The sequence below is a fragment of the Scyliorhinus torazame genome, chromosome 5 (genome assembly GCF_047496885.1).
Source record: "Scyliorhinus torazame isolate Kashiwa2021f chromosome 5, sScyTor2.1, whole genome shotgun sequence".
NCBI lineage: Eukaryota > Metazoa > Chordata > Chondrichthyes > Carcharhiniformes > Scyliorhinidae > Scyliorhinus > Scyliorhinus torazame.
The window spans coordinates 123,702,191-123,720,887 of NC_092711.1; the positions used below are offsets into that span (position 1 = coordinate 123,702,191).

Consider the following 18,697-nt stretch of genomic DNA (forward strand, 5'->3'; position numbering starts at 1 on the left):
TACAAATGCAGATAAACATACTTATTCACCATCTCAAACATGTCTAAATGAACGACAAATGCAACTTACTGCAGATGCTTCATTCTGAAACAAAAACAGAACATACTGGACAATCTCAGCAGGACTGACAGCCTCTGTGGAGCGAGATGGCAGCGGTCGTTCCGGGCCTGGGTGACTCTTTGTCAAAGCTGGAGAACTGGAAATGGGGTCAGATTCAGACTAATGTGGATGGGGCGGGGTTGGCGTGCCCGATTGGGCCTCGATAGAGTGGTCAGCAATAGGTGGAAAATGACGAAAATGTCTCGGACAGAAAGAAAAAGGGAATGTAAATGAGGCTAATCAAGGCTAACAAAGGTGCTGATAGTGGCGCCTCAAGAGATCAGAATGTGTTAATAGCAGAACAAAGTAAGCAGTGTGTCAGCGAACAATTGGCCACAGGGATCAGATTGCTCAAGTAGGATGGTATGGGCTGGGGGGAGGGGGGCAATGCTGAGGGTAAAACGTACCAATGAAAGGAATGAAAATAACTTGATGGAAATAAACAGATGGTGGAGGGAGAAGAGAGATTACACAGTCTGATGTTGTTGAACTGAATAAAATGAAACATACAGAGAGCTGCCTGAATCTACTGGAATAAGTCAATAGAGGTAAGTGAATGTCCACACATAGACAAGCTTTTAGACAATGTCGCGATTGTCTCGCGAACCTATTGGTTCCCTGCTGTGTGAGCTCAGCTTCTCAAAGCAAACCCAATGTGAATGAATCCCGCCGAATGAGCCGCATAGAAATGAAGAAAACATATCGCCTGACCAACAGAAAACGTTATCAAAGGGCTCGTCCGGGATTTGAACCCGGGACCTCCCGCAAGTTTCGCAATCGAGACACCCAAAGCGAGAATCATACTCCTAGACCAACGAGCCGCGGAACTGGCACAGAAGCACGCTGTTATAGCCATCGAAAGTTGATCCAACATCTGCGGAAGATACTGGAACAACTCAGCGAGTCAGGCGGGATTTGTCGACAGGACAACAAAGCTCGTCTTTCACCATCACCTTTCATTAAAACCGGGACGGGTTAGAAATGTCGGACGTTTTAACCAAGTCAAATCCCGGTGGGAGCAAACAGAACAACAGGAAAGCGCTCTGACAGGGTGCAAGTCAGGAGAGATTAAATGAGAAAAGGCAGTCGTCTTGTAATAAGTGGCCTAGCCTCTCAGCCTCACCATGCGAATCTGCAGCAGCACAGTGAGGTTGCACATTGTACAGGTTCGTGGATTGCCAGCTGTTTCTGTAGTGTAGTGGTTATCACATTCGCCTCACACGCGAAAAGTCCCCGGTTCGAAACCGGACAGAAACATCTCGTACTACCAGGTTAGTCTGTTGCTGACTACAGCCGCAATCTCATAACTGGTCTTCATCACCGAGAAATAGCAAAATGCATGCACCCGTATGGTTGTGGTTATTTTCGAAAGCCCTGCCTTCTCAATTTAACTTCCACTTCAAGCAAAACATAACTTATCTTCAGGTCTGTAAATTTCGATTCCTGATTGTTTTCTAAGTTGAGACATCGGTTTTAAAGAAACGGCTGTCTTCTTGTCATAAGTGACATGGCCTCTCAGACGAACCATGAGAAGCTGCAGCAACACAGTGAGGTTGAACATTGCATAAGTCCATTGATTACTGCACCGCCAGCGGTTTCTGTAGTGTAGTGGTTAGCACATTCCCCTAACATGCGAAAGGTCCCCGGGGCCATACCGGGTAGAAACATCAAGTGCTTCTCATGTTGTGTGAGGAATGTTTGCACAAAGTACTTTTGTTCCCCCATCTCGTATGTTCGAGGATTATGAGGTTTAGTCTCTCATGAGCCACTAAAATAAATTCCACATTAAGTCACAAGCACTGAATTATCGACAGGCAAAGAGAAGGAAAGGACCTTCCTATTTTGGATATTCGGAGCTAGTTCATCCACAACAGAATTTCATGCATTTACAAATGCAGATAAACATACTTATTCACCATCTCAAACATGTCTAAATAAACGACAAATGTAACTTACTGCGGATGCTTCATTCTGAAACAAAAACAGAACATACTGGACAATCTCAGCAGGACTGACAGCCTCTGTGGAGCGAGATGGCAGCGGTCGTTCCGGGCCTGGGTGACTCTTTGTCAAAGCTGGAGAACTGGAAATGGGGTCAGATTCAGACTAATGTGGATGGGGCGGGGTTGGCGTGCCCTATTGGGCCTCGATAGAGTGGTCAGCAATAGGTGGAAAATGACGAAAATGTCTCGGACAGAAAGAAAAAGGGAATGTAAATGAGGCTAATCAAGGCTAACAAAGGTGCTGATAGTGGCGCCTCAAGAGATCAGAATGTGTTAATAGCAGAACAAAGTAAGCAGTGTGTCAGCGAACAATTGGCGACAGGGTTGCTCAAGTAGGATGGTATGGGCTGGGGGGAGGGGGGCAATGCTGAGGGTAAAACATACCAATGAAAGGAATGAAAATAACTTGATGGAAATAAACAGATGGTGGAGGTAGAAGAGAGATTACACAGTCTGATGTTGTTGAACTGAATAAAATGAAACATACAGAGAGCTGCCTGAATCAACTGGAATTAGTCAATAGAGGTAAGTGAATGTCATACCCCTAGACCAACGAGCCCCGGGAACGTAACAGAAGCACGCTGTTATTGCCATCGAAAGTCGATCTAACATCTGCGGAAAATACTGGAACAACTCAGCGAGTCAGGCGGGATTTGTCGACAGGACAACAAAGCTCGTCTTTCACCATCACCTTTCATTTAAACCGGGGCGGGTTAGAAATGTCGGACGTTTTAACCAAGTCAAATCCTGGTGGGAGCAAACAGAACAACAGGAAAGCGCTCTGACAGGGTGCAAGTCAGGAGAGATTAAATGAGAAAAGGCCTAGGGTTCCCTGGCCACAGAGTGAGGTGAGCATCGAATGAGAGGATAATTACACCACAGTATGAGGCCATTCTAGCCGCTGTGTCTGTGCCAGCTCTCAACAACTACCGCCCGGATACAAAGAAGAAGTGGAAACAAGATTCAAACCCAAATCTGCGATGGAAGTACACACAGAATGGGGGCAGCATTTACAGTGTGAGACTGTTGCACACACTATGAGTGTGCAAGCTGTATTGAGCCCAGTGGAAAGATGCGCTGCTGTTCCTCGAGTGTTTGTTGAGCTTCTTTGGAACATTTCAGGAGGCCGAGGTCCGGGAGGTCAGCGTTAAGATGCAGCTCTCCAGTCAGTTCAATTCTCCACTTTGGCTCTGTGGATTAGATGGGTCACGTCCCTGTGAAGTTAACGCAGATCATGTTAAGTTCGATCTAATTTCTATATCTTGTGGTTTTATATGTTGAAACATCTGTTTTTGAAAGAAACAGCAGTCGTCTTGTAATAAGTGGCCTGGCCTCTCAGCCTCACCATGCGAATCTGCAGCAACACAGAGAGGTTGCACATTGTACACGTCCGTTGATTGCCAGCTGTTTCTGTAGTGTAGTGGTTATCACATTCGGCTAACACGCGAAAAGTTCGAAACCGAGCAGAAACTTCTCGTACTTCCAGTTTAGTCTGTTGCTGACTATTGCCGCAATCTCGTAACTGGTCTTCATCAACGAGGAATAGAAAAATGCATGCACCCATATGGTGGTGGTTATTTTCGAAAGCCCTGCCTTCTCAATTTAACTTCCACTTCAAGCATAACTTATCTTCAGGTCTGTAAAGTTCGATTCCTGATTGTTTTATAAGTTGAGACATCGGTTTTAAAGAAACGGCTGTCTTCTTGTAATAAGTGACATGGCCTCTCAGACGAACCATGAGAATCTGCAGCAACACAGTGAGGTTGAACATTGCACAAGTCCATTGATTACTGCACCGCCAGCGGTTTCTGTAGTGTAGTGGTTAGCACATTCCCCTAACATGCGAAAGGTCCCCGAGGCCATACCGGGTAGAAACATCAAGTGCTTCTCATGTTGTGTGAGGAATGTTTGCACAAAGTACTTTTGTTCCCCCATCTCGTATGTTCGAGGATTATGAGGTTTAGTCTCTCATGAGCCACTAAAATAAATTCCACATTAAGTCACAAGCACTGAATTTTCGACAGGCAATGAGAAGAAAAGGACCTTCTTATTTTGGATATTCGGAGCTAGTTCATCCACAACAGAATTTCATGCATTTACAAATGCAGATAAACATACTTATTCACCATCTCAAACATGTCTAAATGAACGACAAATGCAACTTACTGCGGATGCTTCATTCTGAAACAAAAACAGAACATACTGGACAATCTCAGCAGGACTGACAGCCTCTGTGGAGCGAGATGGCAGCGGTCGTTCCGGGCCTGGGTGACTCTTTGTCAAAGCTGGAGAACTGGAAATGGGGTCAGATTCAGACTAATGTGGATGGGGCGGGGTTGGCGTGCCCGATTGGGCCTCGATAGAGTGGTCAGCAATAGGTGGAAAATGACGAAAATGTCTCGGACAGAAAGAAAAAGGGAATGTAAATGAGGCTAATCAAGGCTAACAAAGGTGCTGATAGTGGCGCCTCAAGAGATCAGAATGTGTTAATAGCAGAACAAAGTAAGCAGTGTGTCAGCGAACAATTGGCCACAGGGATCAGATTGCTCAAGTAGGATGGTATGGGCTGGGGGGAGGGGGGCAATGCTGAGGGTAAAACATACCAATGGAAGGAATGAAAATAACTTGATGGAAATAAACAGATGGTGGAGGGAGAAGAGAGATTACACAGTCTGATGTTGTTGAACTGAATAAAATGAAACATACAGAGAGCTGCCTGAATCTACTGGAATAAGTCAATAGAGGTAAGTGAATGTCCACACATAGACAAGCTTTTAGACAATGTCGCGATTGTCTCGCGAACCTATTGGTTCCCTGCTGTGTGAGCTCAGCTTCTCAAAGCAAACCCAATGTGAATGAATCCCGCCGAATGAGCCGCATGGAAATGAAGAAAACATATCGCCTGACCAACAGAAAACGTTATCAAAGGGCTCGTCCGGGATTTGAACCCGGGACCTCCCGCAAGTTTCGCAATCGAGACACCCAAAGCGAGAATCATACTCCTAGACCAACGAGCCGCGGAACTGGCGCAGAAGCACGCTGTTATAGCCATCGAAAGTTGATCCAACATCTGCGGAAGATACTGGAACAACTCAGCGAGTCAGGCGGGATTTGTCGACAGGACAACAAAGCTCGTCTTTCACCATCACCTTTCATTAAAACCGGGACGGGTTAGAAATGTCGGACGTTTTAACCAAGTCAAATCCCGGTGGGAGCAAACAGAACAACAGGAAAGCGCTCTGACAGGGTGCAAGTCAGGAGTGATTAAATGAGAAAAGGCAGTCGTCTTGTAATAAGTGGCCTAGCCTCTCAGCCTCACCATGCGAATCTGCAGCAGCACAGTGAGGTTGCACATTGTACACGTCCGTGGATTGCCAGCTGTTTCTGTAGTGTAGTGGTTATCGCATTCGCCTCACACGCGAAAGGTCCCCGGTTCGAAACCGGGCAGAAACATCTCGGGCTACCAGGTTGTTCTGTTGCTGACTTTTGCCGCAATCTCATAACTGGTCTTCACCACCGAAAAATAGCAAAATGCATGCACCCGTATGGTTGTGGTTATTTTCGAAAGCCCTGCCTTCTCAATTTAACTTCCACTTCAAGCAAAACATAACTTATCTTCAGGTCTGTAAATTTCGATTCCTGATTGTTTTCTAAGTTGAGACATCGGTTTTAAAGAAACGGCTGTCTTCTTGTCATAAGTGACATGGCCTCTCAGACGAACCATGAGAAGCTGCAGCAACACAGTGAGGTTGAACATTGCATAAGTCCATTGATTACTGCACCGCCAGCGGTTTCTGTAGTGTAGTGGTTAGCACATTCCCCTAACATGCGAAAGGTCCCCGGGGCCATACCGGGTAGAAACATCAAGTGCTTCTCATGTTGTGTGAGGAATGTTTGCACAAAGTACTTTTGTTCCCCCATCTCGTATGTTCGAGGATTATGAGGTTTAGTCTCTCATGAGCCACTAAAATAAATTCCACATTAAGTCACAAGCACTGAATTATCGACAGGCAAAGAGAAGGAAATGACCTTCCTATTTTGGATATTCGGAGCTAGTTCATCCACAACAGAATTTCATGCATTTACAAATGCAGATAAACATACTTATTCACCATCTCAAACATGTCTAAATAAACGACATATGTAACTTACTGCGGATGCTTCATTCTGAAACAAAAACAGAACATACTGGACAATCTCAGCAGGACTGACAGCCTCTGTGGAGCGAGATGGCAGCGGTCGTTCCGGGCCTGGGTGACTCTTTGTCAAAGCTGGAGAACTGGAAATGGGGTCAGATTCAGACTAATGTGGATGGGGCGGGGTTGGCGTGCCCTATTGGGCCTCGATAGAGTGGTCAGCAATAGGTGGAAAATGACGAAAATGTCTCGGACAGAAAGAAAAAGGGAATGTAAATGAGGCTAATCAAGGCTAACAAAGGTGCTGATAGTGGCGCCTCAAGAGATCAGAATGTGTTAATAGCAGAACAAAGTAAGCAGTGTGTCAGCGAACAATTGGCGACAGGGTTGCTCAAGTAGGATGGTATGGGCTGGGGGGAGGGGGGCAATGCTGAGGGTAAAACATACCAATGAAAGGAATGAAAATAACTTGATGGAAATAAACAGATGGTGGAGGTAGAAGAGAGATTACACAGTCTGATGTTGTTGAACTGAATAAAATGAAACATACAGAGAGCTGCCTGAATCAACTGGAATTAGTCAATAGAGGTAAGTGAATGTCATACCCCTAGACCAACGAGCCCCGGGAACGTAACAGAAGCACGCTGTTATTGCCATCGAAAGTCGATCTAACATCTGCGGAAAATACTGGAACAACTCAGCGAGTCAGGCGGGATTTGTCGACAGGACAACAAAGCTCGTCTTTCACCATCACCTTTCATTTAAACCGGGGCGGGTTAGAAATGTCGGACGTTTTAACCAAGTCAAATCCTGGTGGGAGCAAACAGAACAACAGGAAAGCGCTCTGACAGGGTGCAAGTCAGGAGAGATTAAATGAGAAAAAGCCTAGGGTTCCCTGGCCACAGAGTGAGGTGAGCATCGAATGAGAGGATAATTACACCACAGTATGAGGCCATTCTAGCCGCTGTGTCTGTGCCAGCTCTCAACATCTACCGCCCGGATACAAAGAAGAAGTGGAAACAAGATTCAAACCCAAATCTGCGATGGAAGTACACACAGAATGGGGGCAGCATTTATAGTGTGAGACTGTTGCACACACTATGAGTGTGCAAGCTGTATTGAGCCCAGTGGAAAGATGCGCTGCTGTTCCTCGAGTGTTTGTTGAGCTTCTTTGGAACATTTCAGGAGGCCGAGGTCCGGGAGGTCAGCGTTAAGATGCAGCTCTCCAGTCAGTTCAATTCTCCACTTTGGCTCTGTGGATTAGATGGGTCACGTCCCTGTGAAGTTAACGCAGATCATGTTAAGTTCGATCTAATTTCTATATCTTGTGGTTTTATATGTTGAAACATCTGTTTTTGAAAGAAAGAGCAGTCGTCTTGTAATAAGTGGCCTGGCCTCTCAGCCTCACCATGCGAATCTGCAGCAACACAGAGAGGTTGCACATTGTACACGTCCGTTGATTGCCAGCTGTTTCTGTAGTGTAGTGGTTATCACATTCGGCTAACACGCGAAAAGTTCGAAACCGAGCAGAAACTTCTCGTACTTCCAGTTTAGTCTGTTGCTGACTATTGCCGCAATCTCGTAACTGGTCTTCATCAACGAGGAATAGCAAAATGCATGCACCCATATGGTTGTGGTTATTTTCGAAAGCCCTGCCTTCTCAATTTAACTTCCACTTCAAGCATAACTTATCTTCAGGTCTGTAAAGTTCGATTCCTGATTGTTTTATAAGTTGAGACATCGGTTTTAAAGAAACGGCTGTCTTCTTGTAATAAGTGACATGGCCTCTCAGACGAACCATGAGAATCTGCAGCAACACAGTGAGGTTGAACATTGCACAAGTCCATTGATTACTGCACCGCCAGCGGTTTCTGTAGTGTAGTGGTTAGCACATTCCCCTAACATGCGAAAGGTCCCCGAGGCCATACCGGGTAGAAACATCAAGTGCTTCTCATGTTGTGTGAGGAATGTTTGCACAAAGTACTTTTGTTCCCCCATCTCGTATGTTCGAGGATTATGAGGTTTAGTCTCTCATGAGCCACTAAAATAAATTCCACATTAAGTCACAAGCACTGAATTTTCGACAGGCAATGAGAAGAAAAGGACCTTCTTATTTTGGATATTCGGAGCTAGTTCATCCACAACAGAATTTCATGCATTTACAAATGCAGATAAACATACTTATTCACCATCTCAAACATGTCTAAATGAACGACAAATGCAACTTACTGCAGATGCTTCATTCTGAAACAAAAACAGAACATACTGGACAATCTCAGCAGGACTGACAGCCTCTGTGGAGCGAGATGGCAGCGGTCGTTCCGGGCCTGGGTGACTCTTTGTCAAAGCTGGAGAACTGGAAATGGGGTCAGATTCAGACTAATGTGGATGGGGCGGGGTTGGCGTGCCCGATTGGGCCTCGATAGAGTGGTCAGCAATAGGTGGAAAATGACGAAAATGTCTCGGACAGAAAGAAAAAGGGAATGTAAATGAGGCTAATCAAGGCTAACAAAGGTGCTGATAGTGGCGCCTCAAGAGATCAGAATGTGTTAATAGCAGAACAAAGTAAGCAGTGTGTCAGCGAACAATTGGCCACAGGGATCAGATTGCTCAAGTAGGATGGTATGGGCTGGGGGGAGGGGGGCAATGCTGAGGGTAAAACATACCAATGAAAGGAATGAAAATAACTTGATGGAAATAAACAGATGGTGGAGGGAGAAGAGAGATTACACAGTCTGATGTTGTTGAACTGAATAAAATGAAACATACAGAGAGCTGCCTGAATCTACTGGAATAAGTCAATAGAGGTAAGTGAATGTCCACACATAGACAAGCTTTTAGACAATGTCGCGATTGTCTCGCGAACCTATTGGTTCCCTGCTGTGTGAGCTCAGCTTCTCAAAGCAAACCCAATGTGAATGAATCCCGCCGAATGAGCCGCATAGAAATGAAGAAAACATATCGCCTGACCAACAGAAAACGTTATCAAAGAGCTCGTCCTGGATTTGAACCCGGGACCTCCCGCAAGTTTCGCAATCGAGACACCCAAAGCGAGAATCATACTCCTAGACCAACGAGCCGCGGAACTGGCACAGAAGCACGCTGTTATAGCCATCGAAAGTTGATCCAACATCTGCGGAAGATACTGGAACAACTCAGCGAGTCAGGCGGGATTTGTCGACAGGACAACAAAGCTCGTCTTTCACCATCACCTTTCATTTAAACCGGGGCGGGTTAGAAATGTCGGACGTTTTAACCAAGTCAAATCCTGGTGGGAGCAAACAGAACAACAGGAAAGCGCTCTGACAGGGTGCAAGTCAGGAGTGATTAAATGAGAAAAGGCAGTCGTCTTGTAATAAGTGGCCTAGCCTCTCAGCCTCACCATGCGAATCTGCAGCAGCACAGTGAGGTTGCACATTGTACACGTCCGTGGATTGCCAGCTGTTTCTGTAGTGTAGTGGTTATCACATTCGCCTCACACGCGAAAAGTCCCCGGTTCGAAACCGGGCAGAAACATCTCGGGCTACCAGGTTGTTCTGTTGCTGACTTTTGCCGCAATCTCATAACTGGTCTTCATCACCGAAAAATAGCAAAATGCATGCACCCGTATGGTTGTGGTTATTTTCGAAAGCCCTGCCTTCTCAATTTAACTTCCACTTCAAGCAAAACATAACTTATCTTCAGGTCTGTAAATTTCGATTCCTGATTGTTTTCTAAGTTGAGACATCGGTTTTAAAGAAACGGCTGTCTTCTTGTCATAAGTGACATGGCCTCTCAGACGAACCATGAGAAGCTGCAGCAACACAGTGAGGTTGAACATTGCATAAGTCCATTGATTACTGCACCGCCAGCGGTTTCTGTAGTGTAGTGCTTAGCACATTCCCCTAACATGCGAAAGGTCCCCGGGGCCATACCGGGTAGAAACATCAAGTGCTTCTCATGTTGTGTGAGGAATGTTTGCACAAAGTACTTTTGTTCCCCCATCTCGTATGTTCGAGGATTATGAGGTTTAGTCTCTCATGAGCCACTAAAATAAATTCCACATTAAGTCACAAGCACTGAATTATCGACAGGCAAAGAGAAGGAAAGGACCTTCCTATTTTGGATATTCGGAGCTAGTTCATCCACAACAGAATTTCATGCATTTATAAATGCAGATAAACATACTTATTCACCATCTCAAACATGTCTAAATAAACGACAAATGTAACTTACTGCGGATGCTTCATTCTGAAACAAAAACAGAACATACTGGACAATCTCAGCAGGACTGACAGCCTCTGTGGAGCGAGATGGCAGCGGTCGTTCCGGGCCTGGGTGACTCTTTGTCAAAGCTGGAGAACTGGAAATGGGGTCAGATTCAGACTAATGTGGATGGGGCGGGGTTGGCGTGCCCTATTGGGCCTCGATAGAGTGGTCAGCAATAGGTGGAAAATGACGAAAATGTCTCGGACAGAAAGAAAAAGGGAATGTAAATGAGGCTAATCAAGGCTAACAAAGGTGCTGATAGTGGCGCCTCAAGAGATCAGAATGTGTTAATAGCAGAACAAAGTAAGCAGTGTGTCAGCGAACAATTGGCGACAGGGTTGCTCAAGTAGGATGGTATGGGCTGGGGGGAGGGGGGCAATGCTGAGGGTAAAACATACCAATGAAAGGAATGAAAATAACTTGATGGAAATAAACAGATGGTGGAGGTAGAAGAGAGATTACACAGTCTGATGTTGTTGAACTGAATAAAATGAAACATACAGAGAGCTGCCTGAATCAACTGGAATTAGTCAATAGAGGTAAGTGAATGTCATACCCCTAGACCAACGAGCCCCGGGAACGTAACAGAAGCACGCTGTTATTGCCATCGAAAGTCGATCTAACATCTGCGGAAAATACTGGAACAACTCAGCGAGTCAGGCGGGATTTGTCGACAGGACAACAAAGCTCGTCTTTCACCATCACCTTTCATTTAAACCGGGGCGGGTTAGAAATTTCGGACGTTTTAACCAAGTCAAATCCTGGTGGGAGCAAACAGAACAACAGGAAAGCGCTCTGACAGGGTGCAAGTCAGGAGAGATTAAATGAGAAAAGGCCTAGGGTTCCCTGGCCACAGAGTGAGGTGAGCATCGAATGAGAGGATAATTACACCACAGTATGAGGCCATTCTAGCCGCTGTGTCTGTGCCAGCTCTCAACAACTACCGCCCGGATACAAAGAAGAAGTGGAAACAAGATTCAAACCCAAATCTGCGATGGAAGTACACACAGAATGGGGGCAGCATTTACAGTGTGAGACTGTTGCACACACTATGAGTGTGCAAGCTGTATTGAGCCCAGTGGAAAGATGCGCTGCTGTTCCTCGAGTGTTTGTTGAGCTTCTTTGGAACATTTCAGGAGGCCGAGGTCCGGGAGGTCAGCGTTAAGATGCAGCTCTCCAGTCAGTTCAATTCTCCACTTTGGCTCTGTGGATTAGATGGGTCACGTCCCTGTGAAGTTAACGCAGATCATGTTAAGTTCGATCTAATTTCTATATCTTGTGGTTTTATATGTTGAAACATCTGTTTTTGAAAGAAACAGCAGTCGTCTTGTAATAAGTGGCCTGGCCTCTCAGCCTCACCATGCGAATCTGCAGCAACACAGAGAGGTTGCACATTGTACACGTCCGTTGATTGCCAGCTGTTTCTGTAGTGTAGTGGTTATCACATTCGCCTAACACGCGAAAAGTTCGAAACCGAGCAGAAACTTCTCGTACTTCCAGTTTAGTCTGTTGCTGACTATTGCCGCAATCTCGTAACTGGTCTTCATCAACGAGGAATAGAAAAATGCATGCACCCATATGGTTGTGGTTATTTTCGAAAGCCCTGCCTTCTCAATTTAACTTCCACTTCAAGCATAACTTATCTTCAGGTCTGTAAAGTTCGATTCCTGATTGTTTTATAAGTTGAGACATCGGTTTTAAAGAAACGGCTGTCTTCTTGTAATAAGTGACATGGCCTCTCAGACGAACCATGAGAATCTGCAGCAACACAGTGAGGTTGAACATTGCACAAGTCCATTGATTACTGCACCGCCAGCGGTTTCTGTAGTGTAGTGGTTAGCACATTCCCCTAACATGCGAAAGGTCCCCGAGGCCATACCGGGTAGAAACATCAAGTGCTTCTCATGTTGTGTGAGGAATGTTTGCACAAAGTACTTTTGTTCCCCCATCTCGTATGTTCGAGGATTATGAGGTTTAGTCTCTCATGAGCCACTAAAATAAATTCCACATTAAGTCACAAGCACTGAATTTTCGACAGGCAATGAGAAGAAAAGGACCTTCTTATTTTGGATATTCGGAGCTAGTTCATCCACAACAGAATTTCATGCATTTACAAATGCAGATAAACATACTTATTCACCATCTCAAACATGTCTAAATGAACGACAAATGCAACTTACTGCGGATGCTTCATTCTGAAACAAAAACAGAACATACTGGACAATCTCAGCAGGACTGACAGCCTCTGTGGAGCGAGATGACAGCGGTCGTTCCGGGCCTGGGTGACTCTTTGTCAAAGCTGGAGAACTGGAAATGGGGTCAGATTCAGACTAATGTGGATGGGGCGGGGTTGGCGTGCCCGATTGGGCCTCGATAGAGTGGTCAGCAATAGGTGGAAAATGACGAAAATGTCTCGGACAGAAAGAAAAAGGGAATGTAAATGAGGCTAATCAAGGCTAACAAAGGTGCTGATAGTGGCGCCTCAAGAGATCAGAATGTGTTAATAGCAGAACAAAGTAAGCAGTGTGTCAGCGAACAATTGGCCACAGGGATCAGATTGCTCAAGTAGGATGGTATGGGCTGGGGGGAGGGGGGCAATGCTGAGGGTAAAACATACCAATGGAAGGAATGAAAATAACTTGATGGAAATAAACAGATGGTGGAGGGAGAAGAGAGATTACACAGTCTGATGTTGTTGAACTGAATAAAATGAAACATACAGAGAGCTGCCTGAATCTACTGGAATAAGTCAATAGAGGTAAGTGAATGTCCACACATAGACAAGCTTTTAGACAATGTCGCGATTGTCTCGCGAACCTATTGGTTCCCTGCTGTGTGAGCTCAGCTTCTCAAAGCAAACCCAATGTGAATGAATCCCGCCGAATGAGCCGCATAGAAATGAAGAAAACATATCGCCTGACCAACAGAAAACGTTAGCAAAGGGCTCGCCCGGGATTTGAACCCGGGACCTCCCGCAAGTTTCGCAATCGAGACACCCAAAGCGAGAATCATACTCCTAGACCAACAAGCCGCGGAACTGGCACAGAAGCACGCTGTTATAGCCATCGAAAGTTGATCCAACATCTGCGGAAGATACTGGAACAACTCAGCGAGTCAGGCGGGATTTGTCGACAGGACAACAAAGCTCGTCTTTCACCATCACCTTTCATTAAAACCGGGACGGGTTAGAAATGTCGGACGTTTTAACCAAGTCAAATCCCGGTGGGAGCAAACAGAACAACAGGAAAGCGCTCTGACAGGGTGCAAGTCAGGAGAGATTAAATGAGAAAAGGCAGTCGTCTTGTAATAAGTGGCCTAGCCTCTCAGCCTCACCATGCGAATCTGCAGCAGCACAGTGAGGTTGCACATTGTACACGTCCGTGGATTGCCAGCTGTTTCTGTAGTGTAGTGGTTATCACATTCGCCTCACACGCGAAAGGTCCCCGGTTCGAAACCGGGCAGAAACATCTCGTACTACCAGGTTAGTCTGTTGCTGACTACAGCCGCAATCTCATAACTGGTCTTCATCACCGAGGAATAGCAAAATGCATGCACCCGTATGGTTGTGGTTATTTTCGAAAGCCCTGCCTTCTCAATTTAACTTCCACTTCAAGCAAAACATAACTTATCTTCAGGTCTGTAAATTTCGATTCCTGATTGTTTTATAAGTTGAGACATCGGTTTTAAAGAAACGGCTGTCTTCTTGTCATAAGTGACATGGCCTCTCAGACGAACCATGAGAAGCTGCAGCAACACAGTGAGGTTGAACATTGCATAAGTCCATTGATTACTGCACCGCCAGCGGTTTCTGTAGTGTAGTGGTTAGCACATTCCCCTAACATGCGAAAGGTCCCCGGGGCCATACCGGGTAGAAACATCAAGTGCTTCTCATGTTGTGTGAGGAATGTTTGCACAAAGTACTTTTGTTCCCCCATCTCGTATGTTCGAGGATTATGAGGTTTAGCCTCTCATGAGCCACTAAAATAAATTCCACATTAAGTCACAAGCACTGAATTTTCGACAGGCAATGAGAAGAAAAGGACCTTCCTATTTTGGATATTCGGAGCTAGTTCATCCACAACAGAATTTCATGCATTTACAAATGCAGATACACCTACTTATTCACCATCTCAAACATGTCTAAATGAACGACAAATGCAACTTACTGCGGATGCTTCATTCTGAAACAAAAACAGAACATACTGGACAATCTCAGCAGGACTGACGGCCTCTGTGGAGCGAGATGGCAGCGGTCGTTCCGGGCCTGGGTGACTCTTTGTCAAAGCTGGAGAACTGGAAATGGGGTCAGATTCAGATAAATGTGGATGGGGCGGGGTTGGCGTGCCCTATTGGGCCTCGATAGAGTGGTCAGCAATAGGTGGAAAATGACGAAAATGTCTCGGACAGAAAGAAAAAGGGAATGTAAATGAGGCTAATCAAGGCTAAGAAAGTTGCTGATAGTGGCGCCTCAAGAGATCAGAATGTGTTAATAGCAGAACAAAGAAAACAGTGTGTCAGCGAACAATTGGCGACAGGGTTGCTCAAGTAGGATGGTATGGGCTGGGGGGAGGGGCGCAATGCTGAGGGTAAAACATACCAATGGAAGGAATGAAAATAACTTGATGGAAATAAACAGATGGTGGAGGGAGAAGAGAGATTACACAGTCTGATGTTGTTGAACTGAATAAAATGAAATATACAGAGGGCTGCCTGAATCAACTGGAATTAGTCAATAGGGGTAAGTGAATGTCATACCCCTAGACCAACGAGCCCCGGGAAAGTAACAGAAGCACGCTGTTATTGCCATCGATAGTCGATCTAACATCTGCGGAAAATACTGGAACAACTCAGCGAGTCAGGCGGGATTTGTCGACAGGACAACAAAGCTTGTCTTTCACCATCACCTTTCATTAAAACCGGGACGGGTTAGAAATGTCGGACGTTTTAACCAAGTCAAATCCTGGTGGGAGCAAACAGAACAACAGGAAAGCGCTCTGACAGGGTGCAAGTCAGGAGAGATTAAATGAGAAAAGGCCTAGGGTTCCCTGGCCACAGAGTGAGGTGAGCATCGAATGAGAGAATAATTACACCACAGTATGAGGCCTTTCCAGCCGCTGTGTCTGTGCCAGCTCTCAACAACTACCGCCCGGATACAAAGAAGAAGTGGAAACAAGATTCAAACCCAAATCTGCGATGGAAGTACACACAGAATGGGGGCAGCATTTACAGTGTGAGACTGTTGCACACACTATGAGTGTGCAAGCTGTATTGAGCCCAGTGGAAAGATGCGCTGCTGTTCCTCGAGTGTTTGTTGAGCTTCTTTGGAACATTTCAGGAGGCCGAGGTCCGGGAGGTCAGCGTTAAGATGCAGCTCTCCAGTCAGTTCAATTCTCCACTTTGGCTCTGTGGATTAGATGGGTCACGTCCCTGTGAAGTTAACGCAGATCATGTTAAGTTCGATCTAATTTCTACATCTTGTGGTTTTATATGTTGAAACATCTGCTTTGAAAGAAACAGCAGTCGTCTTGTAATAAGTGGCCTGGCCTCTCAGCCTCACCATGCGAATCTGCAGCAACACAGTGAGGTTGCACATTGTACACGTCCGTTGATTTCCAGCTGTTTCTATAGTGTAGTGGTTATCACATTCGCCTAACACGCGAAAAGTTCGAAACCGAGCAGAAACTTCTCGTACTTCCAGTTTAGTCTGTCGCTGACTATTGCCGCAATCTCGTAACTGGTCTTCATCAACGAGGAATAGCAAAATGCATGCACCCGTATGGTTGTGGTTATTTTCGAAAGCCTTCTCAATTTAACTTCCACTTCAAGCATAACTTATCTTCAGGTCTGTAAAGTTCGATTCCTGATTGTTTTATAAGTTGAGACATCGGTTTTAAAGAAACGGCTGTCTTCTTGTAATAAGTGACATGGCCTCTCAGACGAACCATGAGAATCTGCAGCAACACAGTGAGGTTGAACACTGCACAAGTCCATTGATTACTGCACCGCCAGCGGTTTCTGTAGTGTAGTGGTTAGCACATTCCCCTAACATGCGAAAGGTCCCCGAGGCCATACCGGGTAGAAACATCAAGTGCTTCTCATGTTGTGTGAGGAATGTTTGCACAAAGTACTTTTGTTCCCCCATCTCGTATGTTCGAGGATTATGAGGTTTAGTCTCTCATGAGCCACTAAAATAAATTCCACATTAAGTCACAAGCACTGAATTTTCGACAGGCAATGAGAAGAAAAGGACCTTCTTATTTTGGATATTCGGAGCTAGTTCATCCACAACAGAATTTCATGCATTTACAAATGCAGATAAACATACTTATTCACCATCTCAAACATGTCTAAATGAACGACAAATGCAACTTACTGCGGATGCTTCATTCTGAAACAAAAACAGAACATACTGGACAATCTCAGCAGGACTGACAGCCTCTGTGGAGCGAGATGGCAGCGGTCGTTCCGGGCCTGGGTGACTCTTTGTCAAAGCTGGAGAACTGGAAATGGGGTCAGATTCAGACTAATGTGGATGGGGCGGGGTTGGCGTGCCCTATTGGGCCTCGATAGAGTGGTCAGCAATAGGTGGAAAATGACGAAAATGTCTCGGACAGAAAGAAAAAGGGAATGTAAATGAGGCTAATCAAGGTGCTGATAGTGGCGCCTCAAGAGATCAGAATGTGTTAATCGCAGAAAGTAAGCAGTGTGTCAGCGAACAATTGGCGACAGGGATCAGATTGCTCAAGTAGGATGGTATGGGCTGGGGGAGGGGGGCAATGCTGAGGGTAAAACATATCAATGCAAGGAATTAAAATAAGATGATGGATACAGATGGTGGAGGGGGAAGAAGCAGATGGTGGAGGGGGAAGAGAGGTTACACAGTCTGATGTTGTTGAACTGAATAAAATGAAACATACAGAGAGCTGCCTGAATCTACTGGAATAAGTCAATAGAAGTAAGTGAATATCCACACATAGACAAGCTTTTAGAAAATGTCTTGATTGTCTCGGGAACGTATTGGTTCCCTGCTGTGTGAGCTCAGCTTCTCAAAGGAAACCCAATGTGAATGAATCCCGCCGAATGCGCCACAGAGGCTCAACAAGGAATAGCAAAATGCATTCACCCGGCTGGGCCAGTGGCGCAATGGATAACGCGTCTGACTACGAATCAGGAGATTCCAGGTTCGACTCCTGGCTGGCTCGAAATTCGAACTTTTGGCGTGCGCTTTAACTCACTGGGTGGGACAGCCGATTCTTGATGCAGAGCAAAGTGAGCAGAACGTCTTCAATTCTCGTATCGAAAGTTGATCCGACATCTGCGGAAGATACTGGAACAACTCAGAGAGTCAGGCGGGATTTGTCGACAGGACAACACAGCTCGTCTTTCACCATCACTTTTCATTAAAACCGGGACGGGTTAGAAATGTCGGACGTTTTAACCAAGTCAAATCCCGGTGGGAGCAAACAGAATAACAGGAAAGCGCTCTGACAGGGTGCAAGTCAGGAGAGATTAAATGAGACAAGGATTAGGGTTCCCTGGCCACAGAGTGAGGTGAGCATCGAATGAGAGAATAATTACACCACAGTATGAGGCCATTCCAGCCGCTGTGTCTGTGCCAGCTCTCAGCAACTACAGCCCGGATACAAAGACGAAGTGGAAACAAGATTCAAACCCAAATCTGCGATGGTAGTACACACAGAATGGGGGCAGCATTTACAGTGTGAGACGGTTGCACACACTATGAGTGTGAAAGCTGTATTGAGCCCAGTGGAAAGATGCGCTGCTGTTCCTCGAGTGTTTGTTGAGCTTCTTTGGAACATTTCAGGAGGCCGAGGTCCGGAAGGTCAGCGTTAAGATGCAGCTCTCCAGTCAGTTCAATTCTCCACTTTGGCTCTGTGGATTAGTTGGGTCACGTCCCTGTGAAGTTAACGCAGATCATGTTAAGTTCGATCTAATTTCTACATCTCGTGGTTTTATATGTTGAAACATCTGTTTTTGAAAGAAACAGCAGTCGTCTTGTAATAAGTGGCCTAGCCTCTCAGCCTCACCATGCGAATCTGCAGCAACACAGTGAGGTTGCACATTGTACACGTCCGTTGATTGCCAGCTGTTTCTGTAGTGTAGTGGTTATCACATTCGCCTTACACGCGAAAGGTCCCCGGTTCGAAACCGGGCAGAAACATCTCGAACTTCCAGTTTAGTCTGTTGCTG

At 45.7% G+C, this 18,697-nt stretch overlaps 6 non-coding genes across 6 annotated transcripts; all 6 read left to right on the plus strand.

The window, feature by feature from the left end:
• The first annotated feature begins 1,283 nt into the window (after window positions 1–1,283).
• trnav-cac (transfer RNA valine (anticodon CAC)) lies at window positions 1,284–1,356 on the plus strand. Its single transcript has one exon. It is a non-coding gene; the product is annotated as a tRNA-Val (tRNA).
• A 4,126-nt stretch (window positions 1,357–5,482) lies between these two features.
• Window positions 5,483–5,555, plus strand: trnav-cac (transfer RNA valine (anticodon CAC)). Its single transcript has one exon. It is a non-coding gene; the product is annotated as a tRNA-Val (tRNA).
• A 4,126-nt stretch (window positions 5,556–9,681) lies between these two features.
• On the plus strand, window positions 9,682–9,754 carry trnav-cac (transfer RNA valine (anticodon CAC)). The gene has a single exon. It is a non-coding gene; the product is annotated as a tRNA-Val (tRNA).
• Window positions 9,755–13,880: 4,126 nt separating this feature from the next.
• Window positions 13,881–13,953, plus strand: trnav-cac (transfer RNA valine (anticodon CAC)). The gene has a single exon. It is a non-coding gene; the product is annotated as a tRNA-Val (tRNA).
• A 3,662-nt stretch (window positions 13,954–17,615) lies between these two features.
• On the plus strand, window positions 17,616–17,688 carry trnar-acg (transfer RNA arginine (anticodon ACG)). The gene has a single exon. It is a non-coding gene; the product is annotated as a tRNA-Arg (tRNA).
• Window positions 17,689–18,595: 907 nt separating this feature from the next.
• On the plus strand, window positions 18,596–18,668 carry trnav-uac (transfer RNA valine (anticodon UAC)). Its single transcript has one exon. It is a non-coding gene; the product is annotated as a tRNA-Val (tRNA).
• The last annotated feature ends 29 nt before the right edge of the window (window positions 18,669–18,697 follow it).